Genomic DNA, 26,464 nt, shown 5'->3' on the forward strand with positions numbered 1-26,464 from the left:
CTCGGACGTCCGGGCAGGGCCAAGGTCGGACATCGACTTGCGCGACGGCACCCTTTATTCGCCGCGCCGTTTCTCCGTCAAGACAAGTCGCCGCGAAAGAACCAGGCGACCCGCACTCTCTCGCGCTCTCCGCTACGCCCTCGCCCAGCCCTTTCACACTGACTCCCTTTCTCCCCGCTCAACTTGCTTGAAGGAGGCTCGCAGTGAAAATTCCGGACTTAAGCGCATAAGCTGAGATACACCCTCAACTAGGCTTCTGTCAATAAATAAACAAACATCCCCGCTTCACACCGCAAAGCAGCACCCATATTTTGTGGAAAATGCCATTCTGGAGCTGTTCAAGAGGACGCTTGAGAGCGCAAGCCTTCTTTTTAAGTGTGGATGTTTCTTAACCGAGGGTCAGCATTGCATTGTGTTTACAATAAAATACGGCTGCCGTCGACGCGTACGCAATGCACTAACTCGGTTTGTTAACTGTCTCATTTTGTTTAACGTTCCAACAAAAAAAAGACGAATTAGAGACGTCATTGTGATGAGCCCGTGGTTATTGTGAACACCTGGATAATTTAGATATGCACCAAATGTTCCACACACGACCATTGTAGCCGTTCGCCCATGTAAGTATAATTTGTGTGCCCGACTATCAATCCTGTGACGTCGTGCTGAAGACCATAAGCACAGAACTGCCGGAGCTGTTTGCACTTCGCTACCCTGTGCTCCGCCATTCAATGTCGCAAAGATCCGGATACCGAACTAAACGTGGTAATGTATTCTAACGATAAGAATCATCTAGCGCATCATTATTATATTGATGGCAGAACGCGTAATGTCACACATGCTTCTTCACGCCACGATTCCAACCGTGTCGAATGTTTTGCTTGTTGCTACACACCTCTAAAAACAACGATCAGTTGTTTTCATTGACTAAACGTTATATTGTCAAGATTCCTCAGAAAAGCTAAGCGAACGTGGGAGGAATGCGAATGCAGCACTTTGGGTGCATTTATTTCAGGGTGAGGGTATACATTGTTAAGTTTTTAAGACGTGTAGTTCTATATCACGTACCCAAGACCTCCTCGTCGTAATGCTGCCGCCGCGGCTTGGAGTTTAACCGACCACCTCTTGTTGCGCAGCAGAACGTCCTGGACTGTAAGATATAAAAGCGGTGTAAGTTCGTTTAGTGCCCTCAAGTTATGCATACGAGGGTGGTGGCGGTGGAGGCGGAAGCAGCAGCCGCAGCGGAGTGAGACCAGACTTATCGTAGGCATGCGCACCCCGGTGCAATACAAGGCGATGCTCATGTCTAGACAGGCAGTCCGTAGGTATTTGATCCCGTAGTTAGTTGCTCTGGTAAGCGGCCGTTATTTTGTTGGTGTTATGAGGTGAGTTAATAACGTTCCTTATATTGGGTCCTGTGCTCTTTTCTTCACCATCCCCTTACAGTTAACAAAGAGTTTTCGTTATTTTACCACGGTAAAGTAACCGGCGCGAAATCCAGGTGACATTTAAGATGTGTTAGTGCCTACCCAAACTCTTCTCATAAGAAGCCAACAAATAATAACACCAAGCACAAGATAGGTGAAATTACTAATTGAAATAAAGAAATGACAAATTAATGGAAATGAAATTCTATTAATAAACAACTGGTCACAGGTGGAGAACGATCCCACGTCTTTGCATTAAGCGTGCGATGCTCTTACCAACTGACATATCGCGGCGCCGTTTCCCCATCCACTTTCTGGGGTATCTATGTTTCACTACAGGAACTAACCCTGGCAGTGTTAGCCAGTGCCACCACTCACAAACATGTCGGTGGGTGTGGAACATTTGTTCCGCATCCTACTAGCAACTCCTAACAACAAAGGTGTGCAAAGGTTTTAGATATGTCGATGATTTCTTGTTTCTTTTGTAATGCAACCCATCCAATTTTAACCGAGAAGCCGCAAGAAGTTCTGTTCATCGTAGAAAAATGCCTGGAGCCCCCACAGATGATGCACGAATGACCCAGCAGCAAAACCATCCGATTCAGCGACATAAGGTTCATTTTTAATCATGATCATTGGTGTCGGAGCTACCAGCCACGAGCTAATCCTTTCATTTAATTCCGCACATTCGAAAATAACTAGAAGGGTGATGATAAATGTCTGCCTAAAAAATGCTTCGAAATAATCATGCACCGACTAATTGGATATGAGCTTGAGCCAAAAATGCAATTGTCTTTCAGAGGCAGGGTTCCCGGAACAGCTAGTAATTTCTGTAGCCGATAAGCTTCTCAAGGCCATAAGGGCTACCCGGAACGGTGTACGTCCAGTCCACAAAGAAAATAGAAAGTTATCAGTAATTGCTGATATTCAGTAATTCACAATATCAGTAATTGCTGATATTCATAGTGTATTGAAAGATTTAAAAAGTTAGCACTACGTGTTTACGTAAATATGTTGGTCTCCGCTCCGGATAAGCTCGCAAAGTTATGCAACATGACAGACACAAAAGGCAGGGAAAAGCAATTGTGCAACACGCAACATTGCACCAATTAGGTAGCGTGAAATGAAGGCATAATCTACCATGTCCCACAATCATATATATACTTTTACACAGGACCGTCAGGTCGTTGCATCATTCACAGGCTGCGTGAGCATGCGAGTAATGTTAGAAATAAGACAAAGGGCTGGTTAGCCATTCACTGCAGAGATTGCAGATGCAAAACTACGTTTGAGCAGTGCACAGTAATAGCTAGAAACAAAATGAAATGGCTCGCTTGAAAATAGAAGCGTATAATATCTATAAATTAAGAGGTAGGTGCATCAGTCAAGCGTCAATTGCACTGTCAGCAAAAGAGAGCTTTTTTGAGTGGATGAACACCTGTGTAAAGATATTTCTCGGGACATGCGCTGTGTTGTTGCAATGTGTACAAAAGGGTCACGTTCTTTGAGCAGTAAAATTGTTGTAAGTTGCACCTTGTGTGTCCTTTCGGTATTTCTTCTGATCATGTCCTTTATGTGCAAATCTGTACATACTTATGGCACACTAACGGGCCCAAATAGATACATTAGTGAAGTCATAGGCCCAGGAAAAATTAAGAACCCAAACAAGAAAAGCAAGGACATTGCCTGCCGAAAAGGACATTTGGAACATCACTTCGTTTTACAGCAGATTATACGTCGTATTTCTACGATTTGCTATAAAGTAAAAATTTCTGCAAAATGAACATTTCATGAATATTGCTTGAATTTCTTCTACAATTGCGATGTGTTCTTTGAAGTTGCTTGGTTATTCGATTTACAACTTATTTCTTAACATTACTTCATTAAGCAAACATGACTCAGAACGTTCTATTGCAGATACTCTAGGCCTTGTTATTTATCCAAACCAGGTGAGAAAATGGCCAGATCTGCCTCAGAAGACTTTTATAAACTTTCGTTCTCCTACTGTTGGTAACTCGACACATACGACCTTACCTTCAAGTCTACCCTTATGCCTTCAAATTACTTTTCAGTGATGCCTGCCATACCCAAACTAGGTTATAAATCTCACTTCGCTCTGATACGCCAGTGTCAACTACCGTGAAACGATATTTATTATGCCATCTAGCGCTGAAAGGCGATATCGGCAAACTATTTCATTGTGGGCGCGTTGCGCTTCCAGGTAATTCTCGGCATATTTTTTGCCCTGAGCGACTTCTTGAAGAACGCAAGGGCAAAAGAAAATCAAGAGCCAATACGCATGCGTCGAACGCTGGCAATCAAATGGTTCGTCCATTGCACTCGGAGCGTTAACTCAGTGGCTGTGGCGTCTCACTGGTGAGCCTAAGGACGCAGGTTCAATCCCAAAAAACTGTGATCGCATCATATGGGGGCGAAATGTAGAAAGAAACGCGTGTGCACTGATATTATGTTTTAATGTATTTTTTCAAAGTGGTTAGCTTTTGTAAGAATACTTCACGCACTTTCCGCTAAATATATCCCAATCTTACTGTTTTTTCATTTGTGCCAACCTAGATTGTTGAGTTTCCTTTACTGCATATGTGGCAGCTTGGGTCATTGAGAAAGTTGCACTGCGTATGCGCTGCTCTGACACTCACCCTTTCACTCTGACATTAAGTTAGGTAATTTGTATATATGACGCGTGCCAGTTCTCGTGTCCCGTTAGCCAAGAGCTCGTTTTGCTGTAGCACGCTTCCTAGCACTCGTTAAGTGCTTCTCGGAGCAGGCCACATATATTATTATTGTATGGTACTTGTTCGCATAATAGTAATAAGAGCAGTGGATCCCCAATGGCACTTAAATAAACCCTGGGCCACTTAGTGTGCCACGGGGTAATGAAAGCTCTTCATAATAATCACTGAAACATACAAAATATACATGCGCCAAATACACACCCATAATAAGTGATGTCGCTTATAGCATTAACGTCAAATATCATTTCCGAGGAAAGGATACACCGTGAGTTTTTCGTTGACTGCATGCGTAACCAGCAAATGTGCTTATAAATCTCGTTGCAGAGTTTCACAGTTTTGCGCAGAAAGTTGCACAGAAATAATTATACATCGCAGCGCCTGTTCTGCTGCTTCTTTTCGTAATGTTGGCGCCAAATGTTACGGTTTATTAGCTATGCGCCAACTGTCTTGGGAGTAGTGTAACTTGGGTAAAAAGCGACAACAAATTTGCAAATCAACTTTTTTTTTATTCTCGGCATATTCAACACAAGTAGGCAGGAAGCACATTACTTAAGCAGCATATTATTTGGGACACAGCAAATAGAGTGCCGCTATAATCGAAATTTAGAGTAATTAGAGATTGCTTTGCCCCGATCAATGGAGAAAATGCGACAAACCGAGTTGACCAATTGACATACCCTTACAGAAAGCTAAGATCATTTGGTCTTTGCAGATGAAATAAGCGAATTCATCATTATGAGGCCGTCCACAGCCTTCACTAGGCGATTGGCCACACAAAAAGCAATGTATGGTAAAAGAACAAGGTCAGGCTCCTTTGGAGACAAAGCATTGCCATTGCTCTTCAACCTGTAATGTCTTCTTCTACCTTTGAATTCTACCGGTTCTGCATGTTAACTTTCTGAGAGCTTATCTGCTCCCTTCCTTTCCTTTGAAGCAGTGCTGCAGCACGAGTTGAAGGCCATCTTCCCAGCATTATCCTATTCTTGTGGAGCACGGTATTATCTTCGATTTCAACTTCTCTCCATTCTTCGACACTGGGCAAATTTTATATATCTTGCCGACATTGCAGTCACTTCAGCGCGGATTTCATAGCTAACATATCAAATTGTGCAGCTTTAGTTTTCTTCTCTTGGACTCTTGGAGAAAATTTCATGACTGAAGCGCCAAGGGAACACTACCGCTCAGTCAAGCTGTTGAGGTTTTTTGCTCTTATCATCCTCACGCGTCCGGCCTATTTTCTTCTTTTCATATGTTCTGATCATCCTGCACAACAGAGATGTTACGATCGCCTTACTAGCTAGTATTTTTTGTTCACAAGTATTAGTTTCAACTTTCTAAAAAACTACACTGTCGCATTTTGCCCCACTCCTCAAAGAAAAAATATATTTTTTTAATCAATCATATCGTAAGGGTCTCAAAGAATAAAGAACTCTAGCCTAGTGACTAGAGATTATCAATTCATACCTACGCAGGATAAAATCGTCTCTATGTTCACGCTGCACGGCTTAGATTGTGTGCAACGCAACAATTGTCAACACTCAAATTGTCCACACTGAAGAAGTGGAAGGGTTAGTCCATACGTGATGAAGCTCAGAAATCCTCCTGGCACCTACTTCCTTCTACAGACAAAGTGTTCGATTACGTTTTCGATCGTTGTCAAAGTGGATCTCTCGTTACATGAATAATGTATGGAAATTAGGTTGTTGCCTATTCATATTTCTCTTGCTTTTGCTCATTCGTAAAGTGCAGAAGATAACTTCTTCCAGATTCCTGCATGCACGCTATATTTCTTTCTCCTTCAACTCCGCAGGAGAACATTGTGTTCCACTGAACAATACCTGGCAAAAGCCAGCTCTGTTTCTCAAACAGAACATTTTCCAAGCAAGAAAGGGCCAATTTCAGATATCACAGCCAAATTGCAATTTTCATGTGAAATTCTTTGCACATATATCAATTTTCGGTGTTCGCAGTTCTGCGGATGCTTTGAAAGCGTACAAAGTAGCGCCATGCACCTCAGCGACTCGAACCAGCCGTACCAGACACGGCGCCTCGTGTTGTTTTCCTTCCGGGGATTGCGCCACGCTCGACCGGTGGCGAAAGTCATTCGCCTTTGCAGCTTTCGTTGTCAATGGTAAGGGGAATGACTCGATAAGAGGCTCTAAGCCCTTTCTTCCGCGCTCGCCGCTTACATTTCGGGACCCGGAGTTACGTGCACTATCCCATATTAATACACGGCGGTCATCCCAACGCAGAGAAACAAAAGTCTCCAAGCTGTAGTACAGGAGCCTATTCTGGCTCCGCCACTAGCGTATGTCATTTTTTTTTTTTTGTCGTGCGCTTATTGACCACATCCCCATCATGGACTGGCCCCAAAAATTATAGCCCCAGAATTATTCCTGGCTAGAGTGCATTATTTTCCACGAGCTCGGCGTGCCGGAGAGTTGACGTGGCCAGCAGGAAACGCGTTTCGCCGCGCGCTAGCCCTTCGCACACGGCTGCACACAACTACCGGCACGGCGTCAAAGGCAGGCGCAGGACTGCTGGAGGTGTTGGTGACCTTGGAACCAGTTTGCGGCGACGTCGTAGCACTTTCACCCGGCCCTTCCGGTACCGTCCAATCGGGGGACGACGCCCCCCTCTTCTTTTTCCCGTTACCTCCTGCTGGGCGAGACGCCCATTCATTCACCCTCCTTGCCCGACGCCCTGTTAAGAGGGTGATCTGTTACAGCTTGAATCTGCAGCGTTGAAAAATGCGCTTGCTTCGCTTGCGCTTGATTTACAGCGGTCAGCAAAAGGAATGTCGTTTTTTGTTATATCTCGCGCTTCGTGTGCCGCGGGAAAGCACTTTGCATCACAATCTTCGCGTAGTATCAAGAGGTTTGCAGGAAAAAAATTTTGCCAGGGCGGAAATCGAAATATATTTTTATGTATTGTACTTGAAATTATTCTATATGAAGGAGCTTATGAGAGCTCTATATGACGTTCATTTGACAGGCTGTAACCACGAGTTAGCGATTCACCACATGGTGCTACGATAAGACCTACTTCTTTTGTTTCTTTCTCCTCAGTTGCTATGTCTCTCACTTCTCTCTTTCAAGTATGTGTTAGCCAAACAAATATTTTCATGGGACGCATTCTTTGCTTCATCGCAGGCACATTGCGGTAGGTGGATAGCTAGATATTTATTGCGTCGCAGCACTTCGAACCTCTGTAAAAAAATGCGTTAACGGCAGTAGAACTGAACCTCTACTTTTGAACACAGCAGCCCCATTCTCTAATCACTAGGCCAAGATGGCTCCAATAGTCGTCTTCAGCCAAAGCCAACTAGTTCTTTGAGACGTTCTTTTTTTTTTTGCATCACGTGTCAGTTTCTCCTGCTATTTCCTCACGACAGCTCGTACTTTGAGAAGCTCTGTAAGATTGCACTGCCTCTGAGATCCATGCACATTCTTGAGTACTTTCTTGGCAGCAGCTAACGCTGTCTAAGAACCAAAAGCTGTGCCATGCTGTACCACCCTCATGAAAGACCCAGGTTGATCACGTTTTAGTGTTTCGTTGCTGGCGTACATGTGCCCTTGCCGTTTTAGCGTACACCATAAGCAATCGTTATAGGTTACTTACGATTGTACAACGCGTAGTCGCTGATTACGTCACAATCCACATTTTCTCTCGCTTGCGCTCTTCCAGTACCTATGTAGAAACAAACATGCGTCATATCGTAAGCTCGCGTAGAAGGGCCGGAGTAGAATCATGCCGTAAGAGTTACAAGAGCATCATCGTGATTGTCTTGCTGCTGCTGTTGTCGCACACACGTTCACGTCAGACACACAGATGTTCGTCTTTCATGAATACGTTGGTCATATGTGGCCACGCTTTCCGTAATCCGGAATGATGCTGGGTAGCCAGCTACCCGTAATATGCTTCGCACAACATTGATTCGAACAGTGCAATGGATTTGCTTCATTGTTCTTTCTATCGAACCTACCAATATTCCTTTTTTCCTACTCTCGCAGTAGATCTGGCCATAATTTTCGACCAAGCAATGCGAAGGGAGCTGCCTCAGTTGTGGTACCAAAAAAAAAAAAAAAACGTACGTTTCTAATGGAAAAGCGCGGGTGAGTAACTTATGGCTTTCTGTGCAACGATAACTTCGGACCCAATATTTCGCCCTGCAAGGAAAATGCGACCATCAGGGAATCGTCGCTGCATTTTCTAAAATCAGAAGACACCCAGCACGATTATGCCTAAGGTCGTGCACGCACAGATTCGTACACATTACAATGCATAGTCGGCAGAATAGATTATTTCTGTTTTTGACCTCTTGACGGCAATCGTTTTATTCATCTTCCAATACACGTACGTTGGTTCTTGATACAGTGTACTTCGAGTGGTAAGGCTTTTGAATTTTACTTTATGAGGCACGCGAAACCCACAGAGATCATTAGTCTTCAAATCGGCTTCTATAAATTCTATGAATTGATTCTTATTCACACAGAATAAAAATGAACCCTCAATGACGTCTTGCATTGTCGTTCTCCTTTTAATGTATACTGGATCAAATAACTTTAGAAAAGAAAGAAAAAGCGGAAAATTCGTATTTTACGAAAGAACATTTCTTTCAATGGAAGAAACAAAATATTTTATCTTAGAAGTAATTTTTTTGTTAATGGTGAATGAATGATGTCATTTCTTTTAACAGAAATTGATCCCAATATGGGATCAAGTGAAAAATATGTAATCAATACTGTGAGTAAAGTGAAAATGTTTTTTTGTTCACAATCCTTAATAAACATATGTGTGCAGTTTTACCAGAAACGCAAAAATATACGCAAATACATATCGTGTGCGTGAACGTATTGGACTTCACCATCATCAGCCTGGTCACGCCCAATGCAGGGCAAAGGCCTCTCCCATACTTCAACAACCCCGGTCATGTACTAATTGTGGCCATGCCTTCCCTGCAAACTTCTGAATCTCATCCGCCCACCTAACTTTCTGCCGCCCCCTGCTACGCTTCCCTTCCCTTGGGATCCAGTCCGTAACGCTTAATGACCAACGGTTATCTTCCCTCCTCATTACATGTCCCGCCCATGCCCATTTCTTTTTCTTGATTTCAGCTAAGATGTCATTACCTCGCGTTTGTTCCCTCACCCAATCTGCTCTTTTCTTATCCCTTAACGTTACACTTATCATTCTTCTCTCCATAGCTCGTTGCGTCGTCCTCAATTAGAGTAGAACCGTTTTCGTAAGCCTCCAGGTTTCTGCCCCGTAGGTGAGTGCTGGTAAGACACAGCTATTATATACTTTTCTCTTGAGGGATAGTGGCAACCTGCTGTTCATGATCTGAGAATGCCTGCCAAACGCACCCCAGCCCATTCTTATTCATATAGGAGGTTGTGGCCAAGTACTGCACGAGGGTGGCCAATCCTGCTCTGGTGAGGGAGTGCGCTACCGGTTCTGGTCACAGAGATCAGGCCATACTCCAGGCCTGTTTGTGCAATTTTATCAACACGCGCATTTTTCTTTTTTTTTTATCCGGTGGAAAATTTCCGGCACCGGGATTCGAACCACGGACCTCTTGCACGCGAGGCGGGTGTTCTACCTCTACGCCACCACTGCAACCAATATTTGGTTGCAGTGGTTAACTTCACTTAACTTTTGAAAAAGAAATACTGCTCTGATAAGGGGTGAATTCATGCTCCTCAGAGGATGGGTATACAAAAATTTCGAGTGGATACTTGGATGTGTCGCATAGCGTTGGGTGTCTTGGCGCCAGATGTCTTGTCAGGTGGTGACATCTCTTATGTTCTACGTAGCTTGTGCATATGTGTGAGTATAATCTGTTACAAACGCGTCCCAATATTTCACTATCTCGCACTTCGTTATTGAAATAAATTTTGCATTAACAGTAGATACCGCGTTTATCTGGCTAGTATTGCTTGTGTAGGTGTCTCGTGCCATAAAAATACTTGAAGTTGATAGTAGTGAGTCTTATGGGACACAGATAGCATACAGAAAAATAAGCCAAGTCCTATGGACGATTCATTAAAGCTGACTTCGCCATGTTCGAGAGCTACAGGAAATACCTTTTTTTTTAGGAGATCCAATTCTCCCGGTGAGCCCGTAAAGTCGGTAGACGAGAATAGAAGGTCGCCGTGGCCAGTGACACGACGTCTGCGGTACGGTTGAACAAGGGACATTGCGTGCTACGGCAAACAAGTGCCTATGCTGCAAAATGTGCTCTTACTCGCGCATATACATTGTACTCTATACGTTGCCGTAAAACCCCTAATATAATACGAGGGGTGGTATGATGACCGCAAAAAGGAAACGAAAGTTCTGTCCGCATAATATTCCTCTCGCGAGCACTTTCCGAACTTCAATATTTCTGTTTTCAAGCAGCGCTGTCTGGCCATTCGCCTTCACATTTCTAGGAATATGCACAGTCGGTAGCTCGCCAGGAGAGATGTCAAAATTAGCAATTCAGAGCGGTCGGTATGTCTCAATTCTTGAGCACGTAGGATAAGTGCGCCTCCAGAATGCGAAGCCAGCGTGCCTCATGAAGTTGCTCATACAGTGCCCACTGGCGTGAGGCGCGTATGGCAATGCTGTGATTCCCTAAGTAAACGAGCACAACAAAACAAACAAGTGTTTTCACTTGCTGCGTTGGTGGCACTCTTGTCATGCACCTCAACATCGAAAAAAAAGGGCCGGCGTGGTACGCGCTATATCATACCACGCCCGCGGTCATAACAAAGTTCTTTTTATTTTTTGATGAAAGAGAAGCTGCTTCTAAATTAATTGCCTCAAGGGTGAGTGTTGTGATGCCGAGTCGTGCATAACGCAAACTTTATATCTCGCGCAAAAATGAATCAGTGGCAAACGAGCCAACCTTATTGTGTGAAACATCGAGAACTTCGCCCGTTATCGCAAGTTTTCAAAACAATTCTGTAATTCAAAGGCATTGCCAATCCTCCATTAAAGCTATACTTAACGTATTCTAGGATCCATCAACTGTAGAATCGTTTAAACAGAGTGGCGTAGTCAAAGTGCACAGCATGCATAAATATCGGCTAAATATTGCATTTAAATTAAAAATCTGAAGAAATGTGAATTGCAATATGTGTCCTAGCCCACCTTGAAGAAAACAACTGCCATCGAATAATGGTACCTGAGGCTTGGTCCGTGCCTAGTCCTTGATTACACTTGTCAAAACAAAGTTTGAAATTTGCACCTCCATCTATGCTAAGTTCCTATGATATTATCAATATTTCCCTATTCGCCTGTACTTACTGTAAAATGTGCAAAACTATAGAGCCTACACAAGATAAAGAAAAAAAATGTTTGTATATTTTATTCCTATATATTGTGAGCATTATTCATAGCGTTAGGACAGCGTTAGGAGCCGTTTCTTTTGGCCAGGCATGTCTACCTTTGTGGCCAAGTACGTCGCTTCTTGCGTTCAGAGTCAACGGCGGAAACGACAGACTTCGCTTCCTGCTGGAGTTTTACAGCCCATCCCATGTCCCGAGACACCCTTTGCCATAGCTGGGATAGACCTAGTCGGCCCTCTGCCCATAACGCCAGCGGGTCATCGATGGGTCGTGACAGCTGTTGACCAGCTTACACGTTACGCAGAGACCGCTCCTCTACGCTCTAGTTTGGCCTCCGACGTTGCCACCTTCTTCCTAGTTGCCATTGTGCTGCGCCATGGTGCACCTCGTATACTGTTAAGCGACCGCGGCAAGACTTTCATGTCAACAATGCTCGCAGAAGTACTCGGAGCTTGTGCCACAGTTTATAAGACAACATCCGGATATCACCCACAAAGAAATTGCTATATATACAAATAGATACACAAACACAAACATAGATAAATAGAGACACAAATACACAAACAAATAGATATGATATCAACGTATATCGGGCCAAACCACGAGAATTGGGACAAACTTTTACCTTTCGTGACTTTTGCTCACAACACCGCTATCCAACGAACTACGGGATACTCACCTTTCTACCTAGTTTACGGCCGTTCACCGACATTCACCATCGACGCCGCTTTCTTCAATGCTCCAACTAACACCTCAGACAATACACCCGAACAGTTCGTCTTGAAACTTGAGGAATGCCGTCAACGTGGTCGTTTCAACACAGAAGTCAGTCAGCTAGATCGCAAGCAACGTTACGACATCTCTCGTCGCGACGTCTGCTTTCGTCCTGGAGAGGAAGTGCTCCTTTGGACGCCCATTCGTACACCCGGTTTGTGCGAGAAGTTTGAATCCCGCTTTCTTGGACCCTATATTATTAACGAACAAACATCCCCCGTGAACTATCGCGTTACTCCCGTAGACGTTTCTTCCGGCCATCGTTGTCATGGTTCGGAGATTGTTCACGTTTCGCGCCTAAAACGATTCGTTCGGCGTTCCCCTCCTGGCTAAGTCGCGGCCTGGCTGGCCGCTAGCGCGTGCGGGGAAATTAGTGTGAGCATTATATACGCTTCATATTCTCACCTGTACATACTCATCATCACCGTTTTGGGGCCTGGTGGTGGGGCTCTCACTCGAGAGACTAAAGAAGAGACTGGCTGCCTAAACCTCGTCTCACAATACGTTTATCTGTTTCCTTATTTTTCTTTACAAAAGCTATTTCAAGAAATACTGTTATTTAGTTTGTTGCACCAGTCACATAGAGTGCTTAGTTTTGATACCCGTTTTGAATGCTTGTTTTGATACCCGTAACATGCGTTTCTATAGCTGTATGTTCGGAGTTTGTATACATACTGCCGTTCATACTGTAAGTTCTGCTGCTGCTTTCCTATCTATACCTGTAAGTAACAAATTAAACATAAAGTGATTTCTTTCAATTAAATAAACGATTAAGTGCATAATGTGCCATGAGTGGAAAGCCGGACATGACTGACTGACATGACTGACTAGCCGGACACTGCCCGGTTCCGAAAGGAATAGATGATGACTGTCGCCGATCCCTTAGACACTGGCTACTCGCACCTGCCGGAGAGCATGGGTTTATTTGCGTATAGCAATTTTTTTTGGCGTGGCCGTATAGCGTTATCGAGCCCTTTCTGCACGTGTACGACATCTCTCGGCCAACTATTATTTGCTGAGGATCCGTTTTAGCGACATTTTGAACTGTCCGTTACATGCCACCGCGATTTTCGACAAGCCACCGCAATCTAAGTAAGAGAAAGCGGACTAATAGCCGACGCCAGCCACCTCCGTCTTCATCCGGTTATCTATATTGAGTGCGCTGGCTCGTCCCCATCGAAACTCTCTCTACTTGAGCGGGCTCCTCGCCTCTTCTTAGCCAAATAGATGAAAAAAAACGCGCGATGTAGGCATTGTTGTTCGTTTAGAAACCCAACTAAAGTGACCTCCTATAAACGAGGTGAGCGTGTGACTAGGCTGTTCAGGCAACGCTGCGGATCACCGAGTGATACTTGCATCGGCGGTTACGTAGAGTTGACTTCAGAAGATCGGAATAAACGGAAAAGGTTAAAGTTATAGGGCCCATTGCTATGTTCTCGGTGGGTTCCGTTGACGCGCACTTGTCTGGCTGCCATGACGTCACTTTGATTGGAGAGAGGGAGCACTAGAAACCAAGGCGCTCACTGACGTGGTGATCACGTGTTGGGACGACTCAGTTGTCTTCGACTGTCATAAGCAAGGTTCCATTATTATTTCCTTCCTCGATGGGTTGAACATCCCTCACCTTCCCCTCCTCATTTTTGGCAGCCGTCTCGTGTAGTCTGTCTCATCTCTCGTATCCCCGTGATATTCTTGTTGTCCTTTTACCAGTTGCAAGGCATAGTCACAAAGAGAGATAGATAAAATGGATAGAAAGAAGGTATCTAGGAGCAGGGAGGTCACCAAAAGAAGCAGATGACAGTCATTCTGCTGAAATCAATAGTCTTCAATGTCCGTTGGCTTTATGTCGTTGCAACTAACAAAAAAAGACTAGTCCACCGGTTAACTTTATTTGTCTTGCTCACTAAGCTCTAACGCATCCTGTTTTCTTTTTTTTTTTGTTTTGCAGAAAACAGGTTGTTCTGGTTATTCTGAGTAAAAAGGAAACTGCTGGACCGTTTTCTAGAGCGAGAAAAAAATCTACAGCTATGTATTATATGTAAAAGACCGATAATAAAATGCGTTTCCATTGCTTTCATTTCTCAATAAAAATGAAGAAGTACGGTGATTGTGCATAAGTCAGATAATTGAATTAAGGTGACCTAAACTATATCTGATATCTCATTTCATTCGAGCAAGCATATTTAAAACAACACTCTGCACTGCTCAATGCATCATTTGTTCAAATTCGCATGCAAGCACACTTCTCGAGCATTTAATTTTGGTCGACAAGTAGAATGAATGAAAAAAAATCAACTATCAGCTTCTTTGCAATGGCATGCTGGCAAACTCGCGCCATCGCAGTCGAAGAAGAGCAAGAAGAAGAACATTCGGAAGCACCGTTTCCGACACCAGTGAGAGAAGAGTCTTTTCAACTGTGTAACGTAAGTTGTTTTCGCAAAATTTTTATCATCAGCTGGAGAAGCATTTCTGAATGGTTATGAAGGGCCAATCTGTCAGCAAGAGCGCATTATTGACCCAGGGTCAGGGCAAACGAAAGTGGTAGTAGCTCTAGGTACTTTTGCTAGTGAACGGTGGTCCCATATTTAGTTCTCTTTGATAACGGTCTTCACACGGTGCACTTTCAATGACGATCGAACGCGATCGGGATGAGGATCGCGGTCACAATTTCACAATCGAAAATTGAGATCCGGATCGGGCTCGACCGCCATTGAAAGTGATCGTGGGACACCGGTTTTAGAATGTGGCTGCGCTCTCCTCATAGGGTACATTTATTATCCTTGCTTTCTCATAAACATGCCCACCAAGCAGAGTTCCGAGGCACTGAGCCCCCGACAAAGTCATTATACCCCACCGTGGAACTACAATGCTCTCCAACATGTAGCTAGGTTAGCGGCAATAAATCATCCCGCAAAGAGAAACCGCTGAGACTACGTCTGTAGTGAGAGATCGCAGCGCCAGAAGATGTACTCGTTAACATAATCACATAATACGTAATCGCAATAACAAAATATTGACACTTGATGTTTCGAGCCAGCAAACGGTCAGTATTGCGTGCCCAGCAAAAAACGGCGCAGAAGACGACAAAGTCCAAGATCCCGCGCCAGCTGGAGAACAGTCTCTTCATATCTGGCATGTTTCGTGTCTGGCTGCTGGTACTGTTCCCTACTTGCCTTAGCGCGTGACAAACTGGTGGAGATGCTGGGTAATCTAAACCATGTCCCGGCCACGGCGGCCGCATTTCGATGGGGTAGAAATGCGAAAACACCCGTCTACTTCGATTTAGGTGCACGTTAAAGAACCCATGCTGGGTAATCTATGTCCCGGCCGCGGAGGCCGCATTTCGATGGGTGCGAAATGCGAAAACACCCGTCTACTTCGATTTAGGTGCACGTTAAAGAACCCCAGGTGGTAAAAATTTCCAGAGTGCTCCACTACGGCGTGCCTCATAATCAGAAAGTGGTTTTAGCACGTAAAACCACATAATTATTATTATCTATGCACCAAACCCCTCCGGAAGCAGGAGCTCCAGCCCCGTACCGAGGGTTACGCCTGCACACCGCGACAACCGAACGACTCGTGGAAAAGCCCCTGAGTTTGGACTCCTCCCAGAGATTTTGGCAGCTCCGACCACCCCAACCGGTATGGAAGGCACAACGCCGATTCAATGTACGCTACCCAATCCGTGAACGCCGAATCCGTTCCACAGCGCCATACATAGGGATGTCGAAGATTGGCTGGTGCACTATGAACTTGTTGCCGCTTTCAACAAGTGGGATGACGCAGACAAACTGAAAAACGTATGTTTCAGCCTTAATGGTGGCGCACGTGTTTGGCATGAGAACCGTGCAGATGCCCTAACTTCATGAGCAGAATTCAAACGCCAGTTTCTTGAGATGTATGCGAGCCCTTTTCGCCGAGAACGAGCTGAGCGTGATCTTCAGTGCCGTATAAAAACGCCGAACGAAAGTGTCGCAATGTATGTTGCGGACATGACGCTTCTCTTTCGACGAGTCGACCCCAGCATGTCGGAAGAAAAGAAGGTGCGGTGCCTGATGCGCGGAGTGAAACAGCAGCTGTTCGGCGGTCTCGTCCGCAGTCCTCCCAAGACGGTGTCAGAATTTTCTTCCGAGTCCGTGACCATGGACTAGACTCTTCGTCACCGGGCACCATCATACGAATGTCAAGTGATCACTGCCTCACCTACGGAGTTCTTCGGAACTCCCGGGGGCCATGTCGATTTCTTTCGAGAGCTCATTCGTTCCGTAATCCGCTAATAACAGAAGAAACTGTCGGTTCCCTTACAGCCGACACTCAGCTCCTTGTCCAGCGTTCTCTGTGACGAAATCTAGCATGCGCTAAGAGAACCACCCCTCAACACAGAAGCTCGATCGCTAAGAACTGACAGCTCCCGTATGTCATATTCGCAAGCTTTGAGGCAACCTGCCCCTCATCTCTCCCCGCTTCGCACCGCGTGCCAGGCTATGCTACAGCCCGTCCGAACGGCCTCGTATTACCAAGACCCCCGACAGGTCCCAAGGATATCAGCGTGTGGTGGGCACCTGATCGCCGTCTTCTTCGCTTTCACTGTCGCGAAGCTGGGCATGTCTACCGACAGTGCTCCTATCGAAATCTCGGACTACGCGGATTCTCAGCAAACTCGCCGCGGCCTATGGAATACATTGGCCAGCAGCGCGAATCCTCATCAGCTCGACATCAGCCACGCTCCTCTTCGCCGCGGCGGTTTTCTCTGACTCGCCGCACGTATTCGAATGTGGCGCAGGGTCGGTCGCCCAGCCCTCGCCGGGAAAACAAACCACAGCGGCCTTCGGGGGCGAGGCCGCTCAGTCTGGACGTTCTCAAGGACCTTTACTGACGTGTACGTGGAGCAACGATACATCGACGACGACTGTACTTAATGATTAGGGAAGAATTTCCATTGGACATTCCTGTCCTGCCCGACGGTTGTGAATTGGCAACTTTAGTGGACACTGGAGCGGATTATTCTATAGTCAGCGAAAAACTGGCCACTCTTATGAAGAAAGTGATGACGCCTTGGAATGAAGCACCGGTTCGTACAGCTGGCGGGCCCATCGTCACACCACTCTCGGCATGTGCACGGCACGAATACTGATCCGCGGCTCTACTTTTGTTGTCAGCTTGAGCATTCTCCTTCAGTGTTCTCGATACCTAATCATAGGCATGGACTTCCTCATGGAGCACGGAGCTATCATCGACATTCCAAAACGCCTCGTCACTTTCTCGACAAAGAGCGCCGCAGCGACGACCAACACCATCCACCCTCGAGCACCTCTTCGTGTAATCGAGGACGCTGTCACTTTACCACGGCGTGCAAGTGTCGTGGGTCAAGTGGCATGTGACAGACTCTTACAGGGTGAAGCGGTCTCAGAAAGCAATCACTCTCTCCAGCTTTCTCAATGTGTTTGCCTAGCAAGAAGCCTTATTGATCTCCATCATGGCCACTGCGAGGTTCTTGTCACGAACTTCAGCCACGAACATCGGTGCCTTTTTCCCGGTACTGTCATGGCCTACGCCAACCCCATGGCCGATGTCACTTAGTGTTTTGCTTCCGAGGGAATTGGCACTACTGAAGCACCTCCACGCAACGTCGACATTAGTTCAACGCTTCCTGAAGAGAACAAACAACCCCTGTGCGAGCAACACCACCTAGATAACACAAGGCCTCTGCGCTCCAATCCATGACGTCATGTTACCTGGCCCGATTGCCATAGAATCTAATCTGGATGCTTCCGAATAGGCAACGGCATTTTGACGTCACCACTTTCATCATATCAGCATTCTCAATAGAAATTTCGGGCCAGGTAGCGTGACGTCACGGATCGCAGTAAACAGGCCTTGTGCTATCTAGGTGGTGTTGGTGCGAGCCGTTGCTCGAGTTCCACTCTTGCTTTGCACGGTCGCCGAAGGTACGTCCGACGTCGATTACGAAACACCGTATCATCAACTATGACGACGTGCCCCCCGTACGGAAACAGCCTTATCGTGTTTCCCCGACCGAACGGCATGCGATTAGAACGCAGGTGAAGCAAATGCTTCAGGACGGCGTAATACAACCTCCATTCAGACCCTGGTCATCGCCAGTCGTTCTTGTAAAAAAGAAAGATGGCACGCTTCAGTTTTGTGTTGACTACCCAAAGCTAAACAACGTCACAAAGAAAGACCTGGACCCGTTGCCTCGTGTCGACGATATCTTGGGTGCGATCGGAGATGGTTGTTCGGCGCGTTTGTTCGGTTACCGACCCGCGCGATTGGCCTACTCCGCGCCGACGTCGCCAGCCGCGGGACGCGGTTACGTTTTTGGTGACGTCAAAATGACGACACGATCCTATCAATCATCCTCCCACCGAGCATGCATTTCGTCTGATAGGCGCCGAACTCGACGGGAGCTGGGGAGTTTGGAGCGATCATACGGCTTCGCATGGCGCGTCTGGTGGATTGGATTTGATTTAACCGGCGGCTGCGGCATGGCACGTTTGGATCCAATCCATAGTTTAATTCGAGAAAATGGCGTCCGCTGGGAACTTAGGTTGTTGCGCTGGCGTTTCTAGAGGAAGGAGCAAAGCGGGTGGCGGTGCGAAACGCGTTTGAAGAAATGGCAGAAAGTGAATTCCGGCGTCATTTTTATTTCTCGAAACAAATAATTTGTTGGTTGTACAGCGAAATTGACCCCATCATCGGTGTCGGCGAGCCACTGGAATGTTGTCACTGCCTCTTGAAAAGTGCGCCACTCTTCCCGTCGTTTCTTTTTCTTTTTTCTTCTCGCTGTGTGCGACACCACCTAGGTACGACGCAAAGAAACTAATAATTATAAGTTGCAGTAGTCACACGGACTATTATTTGAAAACGTGTTTGGGCTTGAGAAGAAATAATGAATTTTTTTGGATAAAGATTTCATTCATTTGGAAGACGAAAAACATTTCGTTTTACAGCATACTGTCTGCAAGCAGACGACAAACGACGGAAGTAAACTTCCGGGTAGGTCACCGCTTCCTGATTGGCTGCTCCCTCCGCCCCGTTGACACAAATGTTGCATATTCCCACTTAGTGACGTTGCAGCAACCGAACAGAATGCGTATCGAACAAAATATCTCCGATCGCGCCCCTGGGCAGGCCAAGGGGCGCGAAGTATTTCTCTTCTATCGATCTGAGAACTGGTTACTGGCAAATGGAAGTAAATAAGCGGAACCACGAGAAAAGTGCTTTCGTTACTCGGGATGGCTGTTACGAATTTAGAGTACTCCCTTTAGGCCTCTGTTCCGGTCCAGCCACATTCCAGCGGATGATGGACACCGTTCTCGCTGACCTCAAATGGAAAAGCTGCCTCGTCTATCTCCGATGATGTCGTTGTCCTTTCGGAAACTTTAGACGAGCACTTTCGACGCCTTTGGAATGCTCTCGAAATAATTCGATCGGCTGACCTTACACTCAAGTCAGAGAAATGCCATTTCCGTGACGAGGAACTGATGTTCCTTGTTCACGTCGTGAGCACGGCAGGTGTTCGGCCCGAACCCCTGAAGACTGCTTCAGCAGCTACTTTTTCGGCTCCAACCGACAAGAAAAGTTTCCGACGATTTTCAGGCTTTTGTGCATATTATCGACGCTTCCTTGAAAATTTTTCGAAGACTGCAGAGCCGCTATTTTGCCTTACGCGTGACGACGCACCATTCCTCTGGACTGATGAAGAACAGACCGCATTTGCGGAGCTACAAAGTCGATCGTCTTGTCCCATGTTTGGTCATTTTGATGAGTATGGTGACACAGAAATACGCACTGACGCCAGCAATATCGATCTCGGAGCTATTCTGGTGTAACTGCAAGACGGGAGTCAACGAGTTATCGCCTACGCGAGCCGCACTCTGTTGTCGCGAAAAGTCTATAGCGCGGGCCTCTTTGCTTGTTTTCGGGGAATTTTGTGGGCTCCTCGTAGCGGGGGAAACCTTTGTACACAACCACGGCGGCGCCGCGCGCAAGCACTGCCGCCCGGCCGCCGCGCCTGACGTCACACGTGGACCTGATGCGTCTTCGTCCCACACTCGGCTGTCAAAAGCCGATTAGTTATGGTCAGAGTGTTTTTGTGTACGGAGTGTTGACGCGACCATTTCTTGACCCCTTGAACTCTGCCGCTTATTGGATGATGTCGGCTTGCCTGATTGATTGGAGTAGCAAAGTAACCCATTGGTGGAGAAAAGTGTCTCTTGGATGCTGGGGAAACCCATTTAAAGGGACACTAAAGGCTACCAGAAACTCAAGTTAAAGTGGTAGAGCAATGTTCTAGAACGTCTAAGGCGTCAATATAATCGAGAACAGAGCTTTAGTAACCGAGAAATTGAGGTAAATGCATGACACGATTTGACACCCTCCAGCGACATTCCGGTACTAGCCCGATGACGAAAGGACTCCTCATAATTTGTGTTACTAATACTCAATTACTCGTATAAAAAATATAATTTCATTCGATTATTAGACAGAAAAAAATTCTACTTGTCTACGTCTATTCGATTCTAAGAAAAAAATAACATTTTGACGTTACCCTTCAGTAATATGGGTGTCTGAAAGGTTTCATTTTGGCTCGACTCCGCGCGCACGACTCTGCGCCGCGTACGCTTTGGAGTTTCAGTAGTTTCGTTATCGCGTCGCGCTGTGAGGGTTCTGATGCCTCGCGAAACTTCCATTTGGAGCAAGCAGCGAGAATGCCACGTCCATGTGGTTTCGTGGGAAGCCCTCGTTGCTTTCCCGCTCCGGAGAGCCGGTGTCGAGACCGCCGTCGTAGTACGCAACGACGCCGGCAGCGCGAGCCCTCAGCAGCAGGTCGCGCTCGTCGGTGCTCAAATCGCTGAAGTTGAGCCCACCATCGCGAGCCAATCTGTCGGTGTCAGGGTCCATGGCGACGAGCGTCGATGTTTGCGTCATAGAATGAAGTACCAGCTTATGGGCGTCTTGCGCTGGAGTTTGAGGTATAGTAGCAGTGCCTGGTGGCCGTGCGGGAAACGACATCTGGGTCGTGCCAGCTTGGGTCGTATTGAGCCCTGGCTGTGGTGAAGCACGTTTGTAGGCCAAGTTTTGCGTCGATTCGCACTTTTTTATGCCCTTTTGCGAGTGCGAAAAGGCTCGTCACTTCTCACAGACCACGCTGCGAGCTCGCCGCAGCCTATATTTTAACGAAAACGGACTCTCCGTGTGCCGTGGGACGTAATGCTGGGAGCAGAAGGAATCGGTGATGCCGATCCGGAGAGACCTAGCCCAGCCTCGAAAAGGCGTCACCGTCATTACTTTTGCGTCGTGGGCTGCCATGAACAAGAAGGCCTGAATCCCAACATCAGATTCTACCGTTTTACTTCAAGGCCTCACGAAGTGGAGCGTCGGGCGCGCTGCATAGCTGCAGTTCGTCGCCCTGAGTAAGCGAAACTTCGTGCCATGCTGACTGCTTCGCCTGTCTTGAAGCTCGCTTGATTATCTGCGTACGAAATTGCGTTCTTTTGCGCCTACAGTCCCGACAGCAGACCGACATAGCAGCAGGCATGGCTGGTAATTCACGATTCGAGACCCGGCCGCAGCGATAATTAACAATTCGACCGATGCGAAGTGGTGAAGTGTTAGCAATTGAGCACAAATGGTCGGGCTCATTCGATGACAATTCACTACTACTCTACGAGCAGCACAGGTTGAGAGAGTTAAATGCGCTCATCCTTGATCTCAAACCAGCACGTCGAGGCAGCGCAGCAAGGCAGCATTGATTGCAGCACATCGATGTTCGAGCGCTGTCATTAAAAGCTACATCAAGCGAGCAGCGCACGAGCTCGCACTGCAGCGCGATTCGCACGTACGTGCGAGCGCACGTGCATTGCATCAGTTTAGCGGCATGCAGTCGACAAAGATTGCAGGAGGCCCGCCGTTTGGAGGCATGTAGAAAGACCGCTGCCGTCGCGGCGCGTACGATCGTGCGCTCGAGCTATTCGTACATCGCGGCGCGTACCGTCGTGTGCTCGAGCAGTTCCGTACACATGATGTCTGCTTATCGCTGCTGTGGATTCATTTATAGCACGCATTTCCTCGCGTTTGCGCGCCTGACTGGCAGCTAGCGTGCAAACCTTACCTGTAGCTCCACTTCGTACACGACTCGCTTCACTTGCGATTGACACCGTGCTAAAGCTTCGCCACCTAATTCTTGAACGGCGTACCCGCAATAGGCGCTGCATAATTTCTTGTCTTTACCCAGCGTGCCACCCCTGAAAAATATCTTCGGTGCCCGATATACGCAGCAGGCCATGCTACAACACAACCGAAAGTGGCGGGTCCATATTGTAAACCTGCTTTCCGAAGCAGACGACCGAGGTTGGTACGACCCATTTTAGGACAGAGGGCGCTTTTTAGCACCTTTCTCGCAGCGCCCCCTGGGCAATGCAAGAGCCCCATGGTCGCGCGTTTCTCCTTCCGCTAGCCACCATACTACAGTGGCTGGAATGGGGAACCAGCGCTGGAGTTTTTACGGCACCTGCAGCGCCGCCCTGGCGGTCAGAGCGTGCACAATGCAGCCTCCCCCGCGGACGAAAATTGCGTTGCGTGCCCTTAAAGTCGAAGGAAAACAAAAGGTCGCCGACGATACCGTTGCGCATACAAGTGCCACAACTAAGTCGGGATGAGGGAGGATGTATCCTTCTGCGTCTTTCCATCTAAACCCTACGAACAAGAAGGGAGGCGGCGTTGGATTCAAGCAGTCAGGCGAGCGGAGTAAGCTCCCGTCTTGTCGCCCTGTCAAGCGGTGTCGGGCTGGTTTCTAAATCAAATTTCGCGTGTATCCTTGGTTTATTCGATAGTGAAGACGGTCAGCCATGGCAGACAGTACCAAACAGCAGAATCTGCCGTCGGTATTTCGTCGGAAACAAAATGAGCAATAGCATGCACCATTCGGCATATGTACCATTTTTCCTTCGCAACGCCACCGCACCAAGTGAACGATACGAAAGGTAAAAATTATCCATTCATTGCCAAGAATTATGTGGGAGGGAAGCTGCCTTGTAATACAAGTTGTATGCGCATAGTGCCGGCGCACGCGCGACTAAGCCACCTATGTGTTTATAAAAATGCGCATGCGGATGAGGACTCGGTGCTGAGATGCATCCAGCAAATTTATGTAATTAGTGCTAAATGTAGCCAGGATTGTTACCGATCAAGCAGCGGAGCACTCAAACTTTTGCTTGCGCGAGTCAGCTGATGCGATAAAGCTTTCTTCTCCATTGACTGCTGTGGCGAAGTAACATCAGAATTTTTTATGTCTAGCCAGAGAAATATGGAAAGCCTTCAGGCCAACTAATACTTACGAAACCATAGCGCAGCACCACCGGAGTCATAACTGCTAGATTTGCGAGGCAGGCAGCCACGCAAGCATGGCATCGATACACGACGCAACCGTTAAAGAAACACACGTGCTCGCCGCGACGCACTGTGAAAAATATATAAAGCTTAAAAAGCTTCCTTCGTCGTTTCTTCACTTGATGGCGCTAGCTTCTTTACAAAAACTCCACTTGAAGCGGCGCGAAAACGGAAACATACGAATTGTAATACGGCTGCGTATGTGTGTGTCGTCTGGTTGTGTGGCTGGAATATGCCGCGTTTCGTCGCCAGGGCGGCGTGCAACGCACTCTTTTCGACGCGCCGCCTATCCAGCGCTGGTTCCCCATAGGGGGGGTGTGCCGAAGGCGCGGCCGTTCGCGTGTGCTTCCGCGATGCAACCGCGAGGCGGTGCTGGCGGTTGCTTACACGTCGCTTACTACGGGCGTGCCATGCGTTTCGCGCTAGAAACGTGAATTCGCAGTGATTCTTTCGGTACATAAATTATTATATCCGAACTGCAATGCGTTAACTTGCATGCTACAATGGCAGTGACGATACATTAGTATATCTCCGCCTTTCATCAGTTTTCGTTCGATAAATCTTGCTCACTGCTACCACGGTAGCTGCGCTTTAGTTACTGCCCGAGCACAGTAGTGATGCGCTGCACAGTGGCGCTCTTTATCGTGATTCAACTTTGCCGCTCAGAAGACTGCCAAATGCAACCATCGCGTGCTATGGACGTGAATGGGATCTTTCGCACACTCGTACTTTTTGCCATAAAAATCTATTTGTCGTTTACACTAGTTCTATGCACAAAGATTTTGCACAGCATGAATGCAGTAGTCGCATTCGTGATAATTGATTATTATAGAAGAAATGGCTTAAATTAAAGTGGATGTCCAACGCGTATGAAATTATAACTAGACATTTCCCTGAGCTCTGATCATTATTTAAATGTAAGATAAGCATTGTGCTGGATTCGTCCAAATAATGTGAGTAGATTCATACAAATAAAAGTGGAAAACATGGTCCCTACTGTACATTCCTGATGGAACTGTTTATTGTATTTACACAGAACAATAAATCATTCACATGATAACAAAATTCATGGTAATTCATAGTAATTAGAGGTTTCTTAAATGTCACATTAGTTTCAGGTAGATTAGTAATATACAAAACACACTTCAGAGAAAATTCAACAAGACATAGCTTAAAGCGCATCTCCACATGGTCCTCAAGTTGTTCTGCTAAGTTTCAAATGTTTTTTCTGCTCCCTTGTGGAAGTGCGGTCTTTGTTCAGAGACTTTGTGTAGAAGTGAAGACGTGTCATGATGAAAAACTTTACAATACTGCTTGTCAGTGCTTCCTTATGGGCAACACAGCCACCGTGTGGCATTCGTTGCATGTGCTGCATAATCTCTGTGATGCTATCTCTGAGCAACTTGTTCCAGCTAAACAAATGGTGAAAGAGTCCTCCAGTGCTTCAACAAAAGCAAACAGCTCACTTCGTTGGAACGGCATCGGGCTGAAGGACCGGTCTGCTTCATTCCAAACGCACCGTCTCACCTTGTATGTTGTGTTCGAAATGACGTAACACAAACTGAGGATAAGAATGAAGCTCGCAAACAGCGGCGTTCCGTTCAAGGGGCTTGACAGCTCTTTGGATATTCCTCTGCCACTTCAGAAAAAGCTGCTCGTCCTTGGGCACACCGAAAAGCGACAGCTTCTCTTTGCACGATTTGTACCCGGTTGTGCAACCAGGCACAAAACAGTGGCTTTTACGTCGGCTCATCACATGCACATTTTCAACAAGCCAGAAAAAGCGCACAGCGTAGGGCAACCACTTAAAATGACCCAAAAAGCGCTGAAAACATGGGCATATAGGCCCCCCATGCGCTCAGCTTGACGTGTAAACGACGGCGAGCGCCACCTAGCGAATGCATCATGAGGCTGCACTGTGGCTCCCGTAGGAGCCTCTCGGCGGTAATCACACTTCTCTATTCCAGCCACTGTAACCATACTCCCGCTTTCGCTCTGCTGTCAGCTCTGTCTTGTCTCTGTTTCTGGCCGCTCGTTTGCGTTTTGCGCCGAAAAGCCGTAGCGCCGTCTGCGGACGCCGTTCTACTCACCCATGGCGCAACGCCACTATGAGACCATGATGTCAGTACTCCTCGATCGGAGGGCGGGCGAATTGAACAGCGCTACAGGTACGCGGATGCTTCAGAACGCATTTTCTCTTAAAATAAGTCTCTCCTTGGCACGAAACAAGCGTTTCGAAGTTTCTGTGATGGTATTTCAACAGTCCACGTTGACTTAATAGTAATCTTTAGTGTCCCTTTATGGGATAGATCGAGTAGTTTTTGAGACTGAGCAAGTAGACAGCAGCAGACATGGCGCAAGTTCACCAGGGGAGACCAGGCCGGTCAGGCAGGCCGACGACGGCGGCTATGACATCGTTCTGTTTGTAAATATTTTTATACAGTAGTAACTTAAAGTAAAATCTCAAGTGAATAAACTTAGTTATTGAAATGCTACTTCTCGTCGTCGTACCTGTGGATTTGGACTTGCCCCTGCCAGAGCTCATCCCCATTCATCTCCGTCTCCCTGGTGAGCTGATGCGTCAGATATCTCACGGCTGCGTCACTTCGCTACACTGTCACGCGCCGAGTCCAATTATTCCACCACGGAGAAGGAACGGGGAATGAAAACAGTGAGGAGAGAGAAGACAACATGAGGAGGAGTATGCAGCGGAACCTTGAGGCGGAAAGCGGAGGATCGTATGGCGAAAGCTTGAGAAGCGTAGTGC

General features: G+C 46.9%; 1 protein-coding gene across 3 annotated transcripts in view; it reads left to right on the top strand.

Moving 5' to 3' along the window:
- The first annotated feature begins 14,608 nt into the window (after positions 1-14,608).
- The window catches only part of LOC135909530 (uncharacterized), an 85,190-nt gene continuing 73,334 nt past the window's right edge, over positions 14,609-26,464 (top strand). For all 3 annotated transcript variants that reach the window (XM_065441510.1, XM_065441513.1, XM_065441514.1), the window contains exon 1: positions 14,609-14,708. The gene's annotated coding sequence lies outside the window, so the exon portion shown is untranslated. The remainder of the gene's footprint in view (positions 14,709-26,464) is intronic.

This window comes from Dermacentor albipictus, chromosome 5 (genome assembly GCF_038994185.2).
Source record: "Dermacentor albipictus isolate Rhodes 1998 colony chromosome 5, USDA_Dalb.pri_finalv2, whole genome shotgun sequence".
Taxonomy (NCBI): Eukaryota; Metazoa; Arthropoda; class Arachnida; order Ixodida; family Ixodidae; genus Dermacentor; species Dermacentor albipictus.